Genomic DNA, 18,746 nt, shown 5'->3' on the forward strand with positions numbered 1-18,746 from the left:
CGCCGACGTTAGCTCAGTTAGCCCGGCCCCACTCGCATTAAACCTGCACTCTAACACACTGCGGTTAAGCGAGTACTGTGCTTTACTGTCCTCAGCTATAACGTCTTTTGCTCAAACGTTACGTAAACATTCGACAAACTGCATCTCTGTAAGTTTCTCCAGCTCCGTGGTCACCTCTCCTACTTCGTGTCTCTCCCACCGTCTCTCTCTCACGGCTTTTTTTTCATCCTCCCTTCCGTTTTTCTTTCCCACCCAGTCCATTTTCTTAGTTACAGCCAATCACCACAAGTGACCTTGACTGACACCCACAGCAACCAATCAAACGTCAACATCAACAATCACAGCTAAAATTAAAAAGGAACAATCAGTATTTTTGTTTTTTTTTTCAGTTTACCTTACTGTTTTACCTCAAACACAGAACAGTTTATTTTGCAAATATTTACATTTTCATCTCATTTAGGACTAAATTATCTTAATATCTGAGCTAAGCATTACTCTTTCCTTATTAAACTAAATTTCTTTTTAGGTTAATTTCCCTACTGACTTATTTTATTCTGCTTTTGATAGGAACTAACTTATTTTAATCCGTATATTTTACACCAGGGCTACACCCTCCCCCTTCTAACAGGTTTGATGTCCCCATCAAACTCGGGGTTCCGATAACCTGGATCTGTTTCTACTGATTAAAATTATTTCTATTGAAACAATCAGGACACAATGCCATAAAGTCACACCAGGCTGTTTTGCATAGGTGGCATCTTGAATCTTTGTAGGTGCCGCTTCCAACAAACACCCCATGGCTTAAAACATTTAATGGGTGGTCAGAGGGTTTTCCGAGCTCATCATAACTCAATCTCACCACTGGTTTCTTCACTCTCTTTGAGCATTTCACTTGAAGCTCACTTTCATTTACATCTTCTCCCCCTTCTAACTCTCGTCCTGCATCTGGATCAGGAGAGGGAGGTAGATGAACATCTGGGATGTCAACGCTCTCTACACTGGGATCAACTTCAGCCAGGTCTCTTGCTAGTGCAGCCGCTGGAACATCCTCTATGACTCGAGTTGGTTCTCTTATGACAAACTCTGGTTGTGACAAAAGACCTCTCCACTCCAATGTCAGGGGTCTTGGTGGATTTACGTCCTCATAATCCGACTCTGAAGTGGGGAAATCATCTCCATTACTGATAATTGGCGTAGAACTCCGAGTCCGTCTCTGCTGTGTCCAAGTCACCGGCCTCTGTGGTAACGCTGGCTCATCACTATCTGCAGGCAGTCTCACCAGATAGCCAACAGGTAACAGATGATTGTGGTGTACTGTCTTCACCACTCCAATGCCCCTTTCGGGTTTCACTTGATAGACTGGGAGGTTTGGCATCTTTCCAACCACGGTGTAAGGCATCGACCTCCATTTGTCCTTCAGCTTGTGCTTTCCAGTGACACCGAAGTTTCTCAACAGCACTCGGTCTCCCTCTTCTAAGACTTGCTCTTTCACTAACCTATCATGTGCTTTTTTATTTCTCATGTAATTCTTGTCAGCAGCTTCGGCAGCCAGTTGGTATGCTTTGAGAAGATTAGCCTTCGACTTAGGACAGAGTGAAAAAGGTGTGACGTACCAGCAGTATGTTACTGACACTCCAAAACAGATGTCTACAGGTAGGCGAGCTTCCCTTCCAAACATCAGCAGATAAGGGGAGTAGCCAGTTGCCTCGTTTCGGGTGCAATTATAGGCGTGCACCAAATGACTGATTTTCTGACTCCACTTTTGCTTTGGATCCAGAGTCCCAAGCATGGATAGGAGGGTGCGATTAAATCGTTCAGGTTGTGGATCCCCCTGAGGATGGTATGGCGATGTCCTAGACTTACGGATCCCTAACATTTTCAGAAGGTCTTGGATAAGTTTACTTTCAAAATCTCGCCCTTGATCCGAATGTATCCGTGCAGGGAGTCCATAATGCACAAAATACCGCTCACAGAGAACCGTTGAAGCCCTTTGATCCTTTGCAGGAAAAGCTTGTGCGTACCTGGTAAAATGATCAGTCACAACAAGGATATTTGCAAATCCCTGAGAATCAGGTTCAAGGGATAAAAAAATCCATGCAGACCAGATCAAGTGGGCCTTTACTGGTGATCTGATTTAACGGTGCCGCTCTCTGAGGTGCTGTCTTTCGTGCAACACATCTGCCACAGTTCTTGATATACTGTCCCACCTCTGCTCCCATCTTAGGCCAGTAGAACCGATCTCTGATGATTTCAACTGTCTTTTCCACTCCCAGATGACCTGACTCGTCATGTAGGGATCTAAGCACAATGGGAACATACTCTTTGGGAAGGACAAGTTGATGTACCTCAGTACCAGATGGCCTTTCGGTTACTCTGTAGAGAAGGTTATCGGCCATCAGCAACTTGTTTGCCTCTCTCAGCAACAATGCGACTCCAGAGTCCTCACCCTTGACTGAGTGAAACGGCTGTCCTTCTCTGACTGCCTTCTTTACCGGGGAGATTACTGGGTCTGTGTCTTGGGCTTTGACAAGGTCGTTTCAGTTTATCTGCGTCAGACAACCAACATCCAAACGTACAGGAAACACATAACACTCAGGGATGGCTTCAGGGGAAACCCCTAATAACTCTGCACTGTTAACGAACTCTCCAGCTGCCTTTCCACATCCAATCTGTTTGCAAAGAGCTTTGACACTTTCCGGTAAGATGTTTTGCCACTCAATCTCATTGTCAGGAAGTGGGTTACGTGAGTCAGCGTCAATGTTGCTACTTCCTGGTCGGTACTGAAGGGTGAAGTTGTATGTTGAGAGAGATGCAAGCCAACGATGACCAGTTGCATTTAGCTTAGCGGTGGTGAGAATATACGTCAGTGGGTTGTTATCTGTCCTCACCGTGAAACTAGCTCCATACAGATAATCATGAAACTTATCAACCACTGCCCACTTAAGTGCCAGGAATTCCAGCTGATGCACTGGGTAGTTCTTCTCAGAGGAACTCAGCTTCGTGCAAGCAAAAGCGACTGGCCTCAGCCCTTCTGGGTGTTCTTGGTTGAGCACGGCCCCTAAGCCATTAAAACTTGCATCTATGTGCAACACATAGGGTTTTGCTGGGTCTGCGAAGGCTAAAATCGGTGCTGTTGTTAGGCAGCGAATGATCTTCTTGAAGGCCTCGGTGCATGACTGATCCCACCTGTCCCCAAAGGGTTCACTTACTTTGTAGTACGTCTTTTCTGTTGCCTTGGCTGCTTTCCTCTTCTTTTGGGTCGGAGGGTAACCCTTGCAGAGCTCAGTGAGGGGTCTAACTATGATGGAGTAGTTATTTATGAAGCGACGGTAGTACCCACAGAACCCCAAGAAGGACTGCAATGATGTGAGGCCCAGTTGGCTGTTTCCAGTGGGCTACTGCTTCCACTTTGGCTGGGTCTGTAGAGATTCCCTTCTCTGACACAATGTGTCCCACATAGGTCACTTGGGGCCTGCAGAACTGGCATTTGTCTATTGATAACTTTAGACCAGCTTCTTTCAGTCTGTCCATCACCTTGAGGAGCCTTTGTTCATGTTCTTCCAAGGTTTTGCCGAATACGATCAAGTCATCCAAGTACACAATGACCTCCAGCATGTGCATGTCCCCAGCCACTTTCTCCATAAGTCTCTGAAAGGTTGCCGGTGCCCCTGTGATTTCCTGTGGCATCCTCTCAAACTCAAAAAATACCAGGGGGCATATAAAAGCAGCTTTCTCTTTATCCTTGTCTGCCATCGGGATCTGATAGTACCCACTGCGCAAATCCAACACTGAAAACCACTTGCTTCCAGCCAAACAATCCAGTTCATCATCAATTCGGGGCACTGTGTACTGATCAGGGATGGTTCTGCGATTCAAGATTCGATAATCCACACACATGCACAGTTGTCCGGATTTCTTTCGCGCCAGGACAATGGGTGAAGCATAGGGGCTTCTGGACTCCTTTACTATCCCTGCCGCCAGAAGGCCTTGAAGGTCAGCAAGCGGTATTCTATGAGACCGTTCTCTGAATGGGGTATCGTCATGCAGCCGTATATGATGTTCCACCCCTTTGGCTAATCCAACGTCCCACTCGTTGGTTGAGAACACACTGGACCTCTCAGAAAGTTTTTGTCTCAGACGTTCCTCCCACTCTTTTGGAAGGGATGAATCTCCAAAATCAAACTGTGATGCATCAATCTTTGGTGAAGCCTCTGACTTTGAACTTGGAACCTCAGTCACCATATCAACTACATGCAGGTGGGCAATCACTGTGCCCAGGGGGATGGAGGTGGTCTTTAATGATTCATTTTGCAACAGAACCAGGAACTTGTTCTTATCCATCATCTTTGATAATAGGACAGTTGGCTGTACCAACACACTTGGCGGAAGAGCAGGGGAAGAGGCACGTTCAGTAACGAGGATACGGTCTCCCAAATGGTGTTTCTCCTTGACTTTACAGGTGGCTATATACTCGCTGCCAGCAAGGATGACCAGGGGACCAGGGCCAGACCACTTCACTTCAGCCACGGGGCTGTCATCAGGATTAACTTTGGGGAACTTCGTGACAGGTAGAGGTTTGACTTTCTGCTCTGAAACGCTCACTCTTAGTGACTGGATGTTATCTGGTTCTGTGACTTCATCATAGGAAGTGGGTGGTCTGACCTTGCGAACATTGGTGCCAATCAGGATAGGAATGTTGTCGGAACAGCGGGGATTCTGGGCACACCAGGGCAAGGACAGGTATTGCCTTGGCTTTGCCTGGGTTCTTCTCTGGAAGCTCTAACTCCACTTGGATGTAGCCTCTGTAAGGATAACTGCTCCCTGATTCACTAAGACCCCAAATGGCTAGACCACTGACTGGATGTAGGGGTACATGTGAAAGGTGTCTGGCATACCAGCTGTCAAAGACAATTGTTACTTGTGATCCGCTATCAAGGAGAGCAGTGCATCGCTGACCCTCTACTTTTACACAAGCGGTGGACAGTGGTCCAATAAGTCCCTCTGGAAGACTAGTAGTCTGGACATTCACAGAACTTTTCCTTACGCCGACGTTATGAGTGTTCCCAGGGGTTGTGACAGCCCTTTTTTCTCTCCGATTTGCCCTCAGTTGTTGTTGAGCACGGATCAGTTTCTGTATCACTTTCTGGTGGTTTTCTGCAGCATTGCATTTAGTGGAAAAATACCCGTCCTCACCACAACGATAGCAGAAGCAATCACCTGAGTCTCTCTGTGATGAATTTCCCTCTCGTTTCCGGATGGGCGGAGACTCTTGACTGAGTTGGCTTGGCTGGGGGGCTGTGGTAGGTTTGATGGACATCACTGAGACCTGATTCCTTAGTCTTTTAACCTCCTTCTTCAAGGCTTGCAGATCTTTATCTCCGCCTGAGGCTTCTGCTTCAGGAGTCACTGTAGTTTCAAAGGCACGCGATGGAGTAGGCGGTGCAGTCGACAAGGCTGGAAGTTCGGTAACTTGTAATTTCAGTTCTTGTATCTGAGCTTTGAGATCTTGTATTTCTGCCTCTGCTGGAATGGCAACAGTTTTAACATGCACGGTTTTGTTTGGGTTCAGCTTACGGCGGGAGGCTTGATACTTCTCTTCCATGCGAATCTCACTTAGTAGCTGTAAAAAAGTAGGTGGTTGGTCCCTCCGCTCCCTAAGCCTGAGGTTAAAGAGCATCAGGTCAGCTCTGGTGGCTCCTTTAATAAGTTGGTCAAGGCGTGCTCTATCTGCAGCGGCAGGTTGCAAACCTCCCTTTTGAACTACCTTGTTCAGGACTCTCTCCATTCTCCTCAAGAAGCTGGAAAGCGTCTCACTTGGGTGCTGACTTAGCATTCTAAACGCAAAATAGAGCTCTTCGCCTGTTTCAGGTGTGCCAAAAGTGTTCTCGATCACATCAATGTACTCTTTAGGAGTTGCGTCTGGGTTGTTGAAACGTACAGCTTGCAGGATCTCTAGTGCTGGACCCTTTACACTTTCCATTATTCTCATTCTCTTTTCTCTGTTGGGTCGATCACACTCTATCATTAGTCGTGCTTGCTCTATCCAGTTATCTAGCTGCTCTTCTCCAGGAGGTGTGGGGATGACACCAGAGAAAGTTCTCAATCTCCTGTATGAGTTACTGTCATTAGTAGACCTAGACGTTCTCTGCATTACATCTCCTACGGCTCTAATAATGGCTTCAGGTGTGGATGCATGGAGGGAAAAAGCAGGATCAGCTACTTGTTGTTTCTCCTGTGAAACATCCCCTGTTCGTCCATCAGCGGACACATTTTCCTCTTCAACAGTTCCAAAAATCCTCCATGGTGCAACACCGTTCTCCAGTAGCACATCCATGGGGATAACTTTCGTGTCGACTTTGTCTTTACATTCACATAATACAGCTAGGCGTTGGCTTTGAGGGTCATACATCCTTCCTCTGACCTTTACACGTCCGAGAGCTTTTATGGACTGCATGGTTTCTTCAATGAAATCACTCGGTGTGTCTTCTGGGACATCTTTGACCAATATGGCATGTTCAGGATTAATGCCTTCTCCTTTACACCAGTGTAGGAGTTGTGCCATTATGCCTTGGCCTGGTAAAAGCTAACCTTAGCTAAGACGATTACCGTCCACTTGTATATGAAACTAATAGCTTAGATTGTTTTAAACTGAATATTTATTGTGATTATAAAAACCTTCAACAGTTACGTTTTAGCTCTGTCTTTAACTTAATGAACCTATGAAATGAGTAGATAAGTTTTCATTTATTCTCTGTTAAATGTCCTTATTATCTCACTTTTGATGTTGGGTCAGGAAATAACATTACAACTAATTTATCTCAGCGGTGCCTCCAATTTTATGTAGCACCCCACCACCCTGTATAAGCACCTGAGCGACTATGATTAGGCTTTAGACTTGACTGATGGGGTGTTATGGGTTTGGTGTTTGTTTCAAAAAAAAAGGTAGCTACCCCGAAGGTTTACCTGTAATGGGTGACTCCTGAAATACCCTCTTAATATATACAGAAATGGTCAAACTAAGCATTTAAATCTCTCCACATAATATATTTGAAATAACTGACCCAACAATTCTCTTATGTTAACAGGAATGATATTTTACTGACTGCTTTCCTTGTTAAATGTAGTACAGAAAGTATCACCGGTTTCTTCAAATAATGCAGCAACACAAACCAATACAAAACACAAAATATACCTCTTTAAAATAACTAAAGAAACTCAGGAAAATAATTACTTTAAAATTAGAGAAAACCTGTCTTTGATACCAAAATACTATATCACACACTATTGGTTCTTTCTTCAGCAAACATCTTCTTCTGGCTTTTTTTTCTCAAAACATGAATAGGCTAACTCCAAATAACATTACTTTCATATACTTAATCAGTTACCACTCAAACACAAATCGGGCCGCATGCACACACACACAGTCTCTCAGTTGCGCACAAAAATAAAAAAGTTGCAGGCCTGTGTGTAGCTCGGGTGCGGTGCGGCCGACAAAATCCTTTTTTTCCCTCTCTCTCAACAGAGTAACAATACACACGGTCCAACTCACAGTTCAGCGTCCGTCCAGAAGAAACAGAGCAAGAAGCGATGAAAAGATGAATCCAAACGGCAGCGGAGGCGAAGTCCTCGTTACGTCCTCGTGCGGAAACTCCAAAAAGTCCAAGATCAGCAATGGCGTCCTCTGCTACAGTGGCTCGCCGACGTTAGCTCAGTTAGCCCGGCCCCACTCGCATTAAACCTGCACTCTAACACACTGCGGTTAAGCGAGTACTGTGCTTTACTGTCCTCAGCTATAACGTCTTTTGCTCAAACGTTATGTAAACATTCGACAAACTGCATCTCTGTAAGTTTCTTCACTTTTCTCCAGCTCAGTGGTCACCTCTCCTACTTCGTGTCTCTCCCACCGTCTCTCTCTCGCGGCTTTTTTTTCGTCCTCCCTTCCGTTTTTCTTTCCCACCCAGTCCATTTTCTTAGTTACAGCCAATCACCACAAGTGACCTTGACTGACACCCACAGCAACCAATCAAGCGTCAACATCAACAATCACAGCTAAATTTAAAAAGGAGCAATCAGTATTTTTTTTTACCTCAAACACATAGAACAGTTTATTTTGCAAATATTTACATTTTCATCTCATTTAGGACTAAATTATCTTAATATCTGAGCTAAGCATTACTCTTTCCTTATTAAACTAAATTTCTTTTTAGGTTAATTTCCCTACTGACTTATTTTATTCTGCTTTTGATAGGAACTAACTTATTTTAATCCCTATATTTTACACCAGGGCTACACATGAAACATGAACACCCACACCCAAGAATCGTGGCAGCTGAATTACAATGTTTATTGTAATTTCATCTTCAGACTTTTAGTCTTAGATGGACATCTCATGGAATCAGGATTTTTCAGTCACTCAGGAGATTGTCAAATTTGTTAGGGGGAATACTGTAGAACACATGAATTCACCAGATGGTAGCTGATCTTCTTTCAGGAAGGTGGTTAGTAAGAAAAATACAGGATTTTCTCAGATCGAGAAAGGTTTCTTCCTTTAAGTCAATACAAATCATGTAAAGTCAAATATGGTGCAGGGTTTCCTCACTTCCTCACTTGTTGCCTCTGCTGATCAGAAGATATGTATTGAAGACTTTTTGCTATTGCTGCAATAAGGTGTCCAGACGCCATGGGTGCGTGATTTTCCAATAAACACAGCAACAGATATGGGGGGCTACTTTGAAAGTTGATTTGCACTATTTTTCATGTTCAGTGTTACCATGAAGTTACCAACCTGCAGGTTGGAGCGCCGGAGGGGACCAGGCTGATGCAATAGATGGGAAAAAATACCTCAATGATCATAACACTACACTAACTGACTGGCAGCAAATTTTCTCACTCAAACTGAAAGTTATCACTATGTCTCTGTGGATAGATTCAACATGCATCCACTCCACAGATACATGGTCTGCCCTCTCATGCACCCGGGCCCGGCCCCCTTCGTCACCTTCCCTTTTGACTCCATGTAACATAACAAAGGTTCATCCTTTTCCAACGGTTGGTGCTATTAAACCAGTGACATCAAAGGAATTAATTCCCATCTTTTCATCCTGCTGCCGTTCACAAAGGTAGACGGGCCCTCTGAAAGCTCCCTCATCATTAGCAGAGCCGTTGCTGTGGTGACAGTGTCATTGTACTCTGGTTAAAATGTTTCTATAATCATTCTTAAACAAAAATCCCAGTCATTCACAGAGTAGTTTCTAAGCTTGGATAAAGCAGCACCAAGGTCACTTTGCACATACTTTGTTGTCTGTCCTTTTTTGTTGTTGTTTTTACCGTAATGTTCCTGGCAGAAAGGAAATGAATAGGTGGAAAGCAACATGTCTCTTAGAAATCAAACTTGGCTGGAACAAAGTTCCCAAACCAGTAGAATACATGCTTGAATATCAACCCTGTCAAGGCTTGGAGGATTCCTATTGTCTGGCGTTTTGATTCTTGACTAGTTTGTGGTGTGTCAGGTCTGTCTGTTTATCTGCTCTGTATTTTCTCAGGTGAAAAAAGTCAAGGTTAAAGAAATAAAATGTCCAAACAAGGGCATTTTATTTCTTGTCTGTTAAATAAAATGCCCCTGTTCAGACATTTTCTTTACCCGCTCCTTGTCTTCTTCCAGCATGCCTTTCCTCCCGTCTGTCCCATCCGTCTGCATCCTCTGTTGGGTCTTATTTCGATGTTGGGGCTGAGAGACATTCACCACCACTTAGCTCTGTAATCAGTCTCCTTGAGCTGAACAGACAGTCAAGTGCTACAGTTTATGTGCTCTCTCTCCACCTCTCACACATCCTTTCTTTTCTCTCCATTTCCATTAATTCCTTCCCCCGGTGAACCTTTTCAGTATTGACGATGTCTTTGGGCTCTGCCGTAACATTAATTGGATTGGATTTTAAAATTATGCTTTTTTCTTTGTGAATATCAAAAATGTTATATTTATCAAGTAATAACTGAATTAAGACGTATGTGTGTGTGTATGGTGGAGTATCCTGATGAGTCTTTGTAACTCATAATAAGCCTGAATTTTGAGCCTGTCTGTGCTTTTATAGATGATGATGAAATAAAAAGTAAAAATGATGAAATGGAACAAATATTCTCAACATTGGTATCCAGAGAAATAGATGACGGTTAAATCAAATCAAATTTTATTCATGCAAGGTCTCTCCTGCAAGACTGCTCTGCAAAGGGCTTTGCAGAGAAATGAAAAAATCAACATGAGAGATGGAGATCATTAGCGGATGCAGCACTGCTCTGTCCTAGCTTAATCTCTGGCTAACCTCATACTGTACTTCTCACAAAAACAAAGCAGAGAATGACTTAGTAGAAATTTGATAAAAGTAAAAGAAAACTGGAATTACTAGTGAGTTTAAAGATCAGTCAGAGGCTGAGCTGAACATAGACCCACACAGACACACTCCCACACACACGTCCAGTGCGTCCAACTGGTTAGCCAACGCGCTCTCATCGCAATGCGTCATTACCAACGCTTTCAGACAGCGTAACAAAGCGTAATTATTTGACACGAAAGGTACCCTTCAGCATCCGTATGAAACTTTACAGTTTGCTACATCACAGCCACACAAAGGAGGCCAACCCTACCTATCGGCCGTGAGGTGCGTCTCACACAGACACTGAAGGGTACCTTTAGCATCAAATAATTACGCTTTGACACTTTTTCTGAAAGCGTTGGTATTAGACGCCATCAGATGAGAACGGTCTGGAATAGCTTACAGTTAGCCTTAAGCTAACAAGTAAGCCAACAGTATGGTAACTAATCAGTGTTGCCCACTGTTCAGCAAAAAGAAGTTAAAGTTGCTAGATGTTACTGAACTACGTCACACGCTAATTTCTCTATATGTGACTAGCTTAGAGGACAGAGGACTTTTGTTTTACTTTTTTTTTTTTTTTTTGCTTATTGTGCAACTAACTGGGTCATCATTAGAATCCGTTGTAATCTGTGTGATCCCAGCCACTGCCCTCCACAAAGAGGAAAAATACTAATGTTTAACGACCACTCAAAAGGGGGTTCAGTGGTGCATCACTTTCCGACTGTCCATTAGCAACTTCAAATTCTTTTCAGTACCTCACAAATTTAAAGTCATTGTTTTCCACTTATACCATAACTCCATCAACTCTATTTTTAAGAGCTCAGTTGTAATTGGCCTCCTGTATTCACTTCTTGATACATGTGACGGGCTTGTTGGCAGTAAATAGAAAAGAAAATAATAAGTTTCTTCCTGTTGCCCCTCACTTTACTCCATATTCAAGGGCCATTTCAACATTTTGACTTGTTCTGTGAAACACAGCTTTCTACAAATTATGCTCCACTGAAATAAATACACTTAAAAAATTGTACAGTAATTTTTCAGCATTTAGTTTGCCAAGAGGTGGCAGAGGGCAATTCTGAGTGTAAAACATCCCATTTAACTGAATTTTGGCCCACATTTTTTTCCAGCTAATTAGTGTTCTCCCAAATGAGACGCATTGTTCTGCTATGAAGGCCAATCCCAGCAAAGGCTGGAAGTTATGTAATGCCCTATGCTAACTTACTATAATAAATTACTTTCTCTCCACTTCCCTTTTGCTTCTCTCTTGTGTGCTGGTATTTTTAAAATGGCCTATTATTGACATTTACTGAGAAAATAAGCAGAAATGTCAAGCCTCGCACCTCCAATCGTATTCCTGTCTGTATTTGCAGAGTAGTTTTATGTTCCAACAGAGTTTTAACACATTTGCAGCCTAAAACATTTCAGTATTCCCGCTGACAGCAGTGGCAGACATACAGGGGAGATGCAGGCTCCTCTCTCCCTTCACCCAAACACATTTACAGTTTCTATAACACTAAATGAGTCCTGAGCAGAACCGGAAGATTTGTTTCATTGCACAGAGGAGCTGATCCTTTGTGTTGTCTCACAAATTACCATAATTGTCTTGGTTTTGGTAGTGTTGTTTCCTGTTTTATTTTGCTACCCTCCCTCTTGTGTTCTCTTCACCTCCTGCTCTTATGTTTTTTCCCTTGTGTGATTGTTTGCTCCTCCTTGATTATTTTCACACGTGCCTTTATTAATTACCTCCCTTATGTTTTTCTTTATTTTTGTTTAATTAACCTTTATTGAACCAGGCAAGTTACAACATATGAAACGATACAAGAAACATAACAAAAACAGATACAAACACACTAATAATGGGAAGCGTGGCAGCAAGGGCAATATTTTATCATAGGACCGTGGTGGAAACAGTATGGAACACAATTTAAAAGGTATGAGTGAGTTAAAAGATAGAATAGGCCATAAGGAGCTTTACATTTTTTTTAAAGAGATTACTTTTTAAAACAACTGCAGACCTTTGAAAAAAAAGAGCTTCCCCGATGAAAATCTAGTTTTAAAATCTTTTGTAGGTCATTCCAGTCCATGGTGGCAGCATTTTTCGAATGACCAAGTTGGAACGACCAAGGGCTGGGTTTGCCTTAGGAACTTTTAACATTAAGGCAGGAGGAGCGTGTGTTAGTTAAAGGAGGAGGAGGATGTAAAAGTATGTAAAAGTTTACAAGGTAACGAGTGGCCTGCCCAAGCAAGGTTTTGTAAATTAAGTTGGTGTCTTCCTGTTGTCTGTTGTTGCTTTGTCTCCGTCAGTCCTCAAGCAGCCCAGCCGTATCTTTTCTGCCTGCTTTGTTAGAGTTAACTGAGGTAGGACTGCTCTCATGGGGACTGATAGCTTCACTGGCTGACACAGGTGGGAGTAGCACATGACATCAGGCCAAACTTTGTGTGTTAAACAAAGAACTGAAAGTGTGTTCAGAGTGCTAGCGGAGCAACTAATCTCATCTCATTCTCTCCTACAAACAACACAAAAACAGCTTCTTGTGTCGGCCTCTGAAGTCGGAGCGCTGATAGGAGGCCTGTGTGACAGACCATGAGCCTCCTCTCCACCACCTCATCTTCTTCCTGTGTCAGCACTTTTATTTTGAAGATGAACCAGCATTCATCTCATGATGTATGAGAACCCAAAGAAAGACTCTCCCCTCTGGAGAGCCTCTGTTCTGAAGAGGCTATTTAGAGCTCGTTCTCCGGGAACGCTCACACCGCTGTTGCCTTGAGGCTCCTCGTCTGCACTTTTCCTGTGTGATTTTACTTGGCTTTCTAAATGTATGAGTTCAACAAAAAACATTTTCAGTTCTGACTGTGGGTATTTTAGTGCAAAAAGGTCAGCTGACATTGACTTGTTACAAAACTTACAGCCCTACCTTCATCAGGCAACCTGCTGTAAATTCACAATTGAGCCGAATTGAGATAATGTGAACACAAAGGCCTGTGAATCTGATGTGATTGTCCAGATAATGTATCCAAATACAGATCACGTGTTAAAACGAGATGTAAATGTGGCCTGAATGCTTGCTAACAGTGGCTAAAGGCTATAATGTAAACACAAAGCGTGTTTCAATATGCTTTTGTGTGCATTTCCATTTGTGCATAAAGACCTGAGTGGAAACCATACCTGGTGGTGATGACGCAGTGGATAACACATGCCTTTGGTGTGAGAGACGCTAGTTCAAGTGCACTGTGACACACCAGAGCAAGAGACTTAACCCATAGTTGCTCAGAGGTGTGCAACCTTAGATAGATAGATATATGTAGCAATTGTAAGTCGCTTTGGATAAAAGCGTCAGCTAAATGAAGGATGACTGTTACTATACCTGCAAACAGTCCCAGGTTTGTACTGTATTTCGAGGCCATTTCCTAGCACCATGCGCTTTTGTTGTTTGTCCTAGGAAAAGATTGGACATAAAGTTGTTACCGTGATGTAGAGACAGTGCACACTTAAAACGTGACATATGAAAGATAAATTTGTTACATATTAAAACCTTACCACTCTGAAACTCTTGCTGCAGTCTAGGTTACACAGCTGGTTTGGGAACATGTGCAGCTGAACCACCCACTCTGCTTTTGATTGGCTAGTGGTCCTTAACTAGACACTACGCCATAGACAGTTTATTACTGGACGAAGCCACCCCACTGATTTGAATGGAGAGGAGTGCAGCCAGTTTTGGACCAATAAAATACTACTACAGGGATACTTCCTGTTGGCACCAGCGTCTACTGTGCATGATCGCGCAGCATAACCGTGGTTTAATGACGTAGAACAACGGCAGAAACACCGTAATTCTGGTAGCTGCGTGGCTGCACCAACAAAACGTTTCATGGCTCAGTGTGTTTGTCTGACTAGGATCGTCACTGATTAATCAGCCCACCTACGAGCTCACCTGTGAAACACCAACGCAGCGTCACTGATGGCTGAATAGTTTTTTTTACATTACTGAGAGCTTATAATCTAAGCAATGCGGTTACCTCTCTCATGTGCAACGGGGTGTCACAGGGTTTTGATGTTATTTTTGGGCCTACATGGATCCCTACATGGATCCCTCCATGTAGGCTTTGGTCGGCTTCACTGTCCGATCTCTGGCTTACCCCCTTGCACTGCGCATGCGCAACTCCCAACAAAGATCAAATAGAAGTAAGATGCTTCACTCCGTAGCTAAAACAGACCAGTAAACACACAGGAGGTGGAGAGGAGCTGCAACAATGTACAGTATGACAAAAGTGTTTTTTTCATGTGTTTTCAGTGTTTTTTGAAAATTAAATCATGTAAACCTGTTCTGGTACAACCCCTAAATGAAATGAAAAGTCACACAGATACGGTCCTCCCTCTATCTCACCAGGATCTGCAACTGAACAGCACACTTCAGCAGGGTGGATCTAACATGGGTTCAATCCAGCATGTGAACAGAGGAGGCCTTGGATCCAGGTTTTAGAGGGCAGTGAGGCACCTTAGAGCAATAGCCCCATGAGATATTTTAGATGGAGCCGTCCACACACTGAACGCCAGGGATACATGTGCTGTTTCGAAGTGGAGGTTTGAAGGCTGGCTGTGCCGTGATGCACACATCCGTGAAATCTCACCTTTAATGTTCTTCAGTACGGAACAATGAGCAATGACTTTTCTTTGTCACCTCTGCTTCATTGTAAACCTGCTCCTGCACCAGGACCTGAAGCATTGCCTGATTCTCCCCAGTAACCCTGAGAGAGTCGATGCAGAGAGCCTGTCACAGCCAAGTCTCTCAGATCATTTATTATTCATTCGGCAGGAATGAGGTGGGTAGCGTGAGGAGGACAGAAAGAGATGGAGAATGAGTGAAAATCAGTCATGAATAACAGGTCTTTTCTGACACTCAGCAGAGTGAAAGAGAAAAAAACAAATAAAAGACAGCAGGAAAAGGAGTGAGTGTGGAGAAAGTAAGAATTTAAAGCTATTTAAACAAATTAGTGAAACAGAACATGACTCACAGACAGTTGGTGAGAGAAAGATGGAGTTGAGGTTGGGAGTGAGGTTGTGTGGGACAGGTAGTCTCAAAGCTTTGCCTTGTTGCAACATGCTCTTTGCCTCCTGCAGGCTTGTGCGCCAGAGGCAGAAACATCTCCATGTCGTCCCTCATCAACAGTGTTCCCAGTCTTGGGTCACCCAGCCTGGGGACGCAACTGGCTGCACTCTGTCAAAGCACACCGTGCCAGGGAGGAGAGGATGGAGAGTGGCTTTGTAAAGTCAACATTTGGCTGCATTTGGGTCAGTCAGATAGATCTTTATACCATCCACCTGATTTTATATGCAACAGAAATAAAAAATAACAATTTCAAAGTCAAATATCACAAAAAAACGTTTTTATGAGACTGTCTAGCCAAAACGACATAGTTTTACAACCACATGACAGTCCTGTAGTGACCTAGTAAATATGCAAAGGAGGAAGTCAGATATTATAGAGGAACATAGTCCGCATAGGAATGAGGTCATGGATGGATCTAAAACACTGGACTTCAACACAGGAGGAAGCTGTTAACATTTTCTTTTAAGCATGACCATGGTCATTCCAGAACTTTTAACAAGTGTTATTGTCGTCATGATGACGAAGCTCGCGTAACCTTAAAGATCGTCCTGCTGATAGTGGTGTCAGATCAGAAACCACTTCTTTATGTCGCTCTAGAGGGCATGGACGAAAAGGTTTTTTGTTCATTTGAATTTCTTGGATTTTTGTCTTGGCTGAGGTAAAAAGGTTGGCCCATCGAAACAAAATGTGACAAAGTGCAACAGAAACAGAAATTCAGTCAAAATTTTAGCCACATTTGTATGCAAACTTGGCTATTGTCCATGTGCAATTCCTCTCTTTTGGCTTGCTTTATTAAACCATTTGTTCCAATATGTGTCCCCTAAAACCACGACTGCATAACTGTACAGACTACAAAGCCCGAGCTGATTGCTTGTAATTAGGCCCAGAAGATTTTTGCAGAAACGCATCAACGTCTCGTGTCTTTCAATGGAGTGTTTTATTATCTGGCAGCCTGATCATCAAATGAAAATGAATAATTTCTTATGTCATTTGGCGGGGTATTACATTACGTTACGCTCCCCCCTTTACTGATACTTTACTGCTAACCTTAACCATCATTAATTAAATATGCATGTTGACTGGTTAACCCTACCTGCCAGCAGATCGGCCTCTGATCTGCTTTAGAGCAACAGCAGCACACTTCATTATGCTTAGTGTGAAACTCACTTTTACGCACTCAAAAAGGCTCCTTGGTTCAGGAAGCTGTTTGCTATGTCTCATCATCTCTGACAGATTCAATATCGTTTGTGTTTGAAGTACACTGTAAACATGTATTTCATACATGTAACATCATACAGTGTGACTTCCTTTTGCTCTTCTCAATGCTACACAACAAATTACCCAACCATTGAATTAGCCAATTCAGATGATGTTTTACCTTTAAAATCAGTAAACTGGTTGAAGTTAGCGGTGAGTTAGGGCTTGGGTACAATACTATACCAGCCGGGGTCCATATTACAGCACATCTAACAGAAGCTGTTTAGCAATCTGAGAGAAGTGCTGGCAGTATAGAGCTCAGGGCAAAGACATCAATCAGACAGCCGTGCTGGACCCACTGAGAACAACAACCATCAATAATAACTCCCTTCAATTCAACACATTCTTTACAGTCATGAAAATACAGTAAAGTATGTGCAGTTATTATCCTACGCTATGCTGGTCCAGCAGAATTGGTCAGTTTTAGAAGTGAGCTGCGTTTATAATTGCAGGTCATAAAGTCATCACGTCATTACCACTGTCCTGCACTTACACAGCCAAACCAGCCTCAAAACTCTGTTCCACCACTGAGTCTGTATCCGGCTGATGTGAATCCTTATACAATTAAACTCTAACCCTCTCTACAAATCTTTCCCAATGCTAATTCAGTGGAAATGAGGCGGTGATCAGATTATGGCCATCCACAGCAGTGAGCTCAGTTATGAGGGGCTGCAAGGTTAGGCTATTTCCTGCAACGGGCTATTTGTAGAATCAGTCTAAAAAACTATCACAGCCATATGACAACCTTGAAAGACTGCTGCCACACTAGTGGAGGATTCAGTCCTATTGGTGTCTACATGGTCCACATCCCAATACTGATCAGGTACATACAACTTTAAAAGTGGACTGTGTAGTTAGCTATATATTTCTAATTAAGAAGAAACAACAGAGAAAATTAGCCATTGCAGCAGAAAGTAATTAATGCGGACCTAGATCTGATGACCTGCTTTGAGAGGACTCATGAATACCTAATAACTGTCTTAATGGAAACAGCTTTGCCTTGTTGGAAAAAGATGGGGAAGCTAGTGTCGCTCTGGCAGCACATCTGTAGGATAACACCATGCTAGATTCAATTTTAACCACACATAACACTAAAAAAGTCACATCTAAATTCCTGTTCAGGTTCACTTGGACAGACTGACCACCTTCCTTACTTGTCTTGCTTGTGTGCTGCTAGCAAACACAAACATTAGGAAAACATTAGCCTGAGCAGACTCTTAACTGATACTGACTGGTTCCACTCATGGTTTGCAGTGTTAATTTCATAAGTCAGACAGGAGTTTGTGTTGGAATAACATGGTGGTCTCCCGTCAAGGTCACCTCTGCGGCACCTCTGGATCAGCTCTGTAGAAGATAAAATGCACCTCTGTACAGCCTGAAAACATTTGTTGTTTGTACGATGTGGCACAAATGAAAGGGACTGGGCGCATCATGCAGATAATTCTCATGTTAGTCTTCAGCAGCTCTTAGTGGTCAAAGTTAAGGACTGCAAGGGGCTGCACAGCACTGCATCCTTCAATCTGGAACCACCTTCTCGGTATTAAAACATTTACACAGTTGTGTATTTGTGATAACAAAAGCTGAAATTACAGTTGCAGTCTGTGATATGTGCATTCTACATATTATGATGTTGTGCAAATATTCTGTGTCAAGTGGAGTGACTGTTCCCCAAAGGAAACCCATTGCGGAAAGCTTTTTATTTGATGGAGAAACACATCCATGAGAGCCACAATATTTATTATTAGATTAATCTACACTTATGTAACAGTAATGCCTGCCCACTCAAGTCTAATTTTCTCTTTGACTGGATAGTAGATTCATTAAAGGACTGGTATCCCAAATGGTAGCCACAATAATTTAATCTGATATTCCCTTATGTTATTTATTTCTTCACAAATTGCCCAAACACATGAACACATCTAAACATACATAAGTCATCAGCACACGCTCTGCAGTTAAAGCTCGGCAGTTGCTAAGATCTTAGTTTGGATCTTATAAATTATTCAATGGCTCC

This window comes from Micropterus dolomieu, linkage group LG02, assembly GCF_021292245.1.
Source record: "Micropterus dolomieu isolate WLL.071019.BEF.003 ecotype Adirondacks linkage group LG02, ASM2129224v1, whole genome shotgun sequence".
In the NCBI taxonomy this organism is placed as follows: Eukaryota; Metazoa; Chordata; class Actinopteri; order Centrarchiformes; family Centrarchidae; genus Micropterus; species Micropterus dolomieu.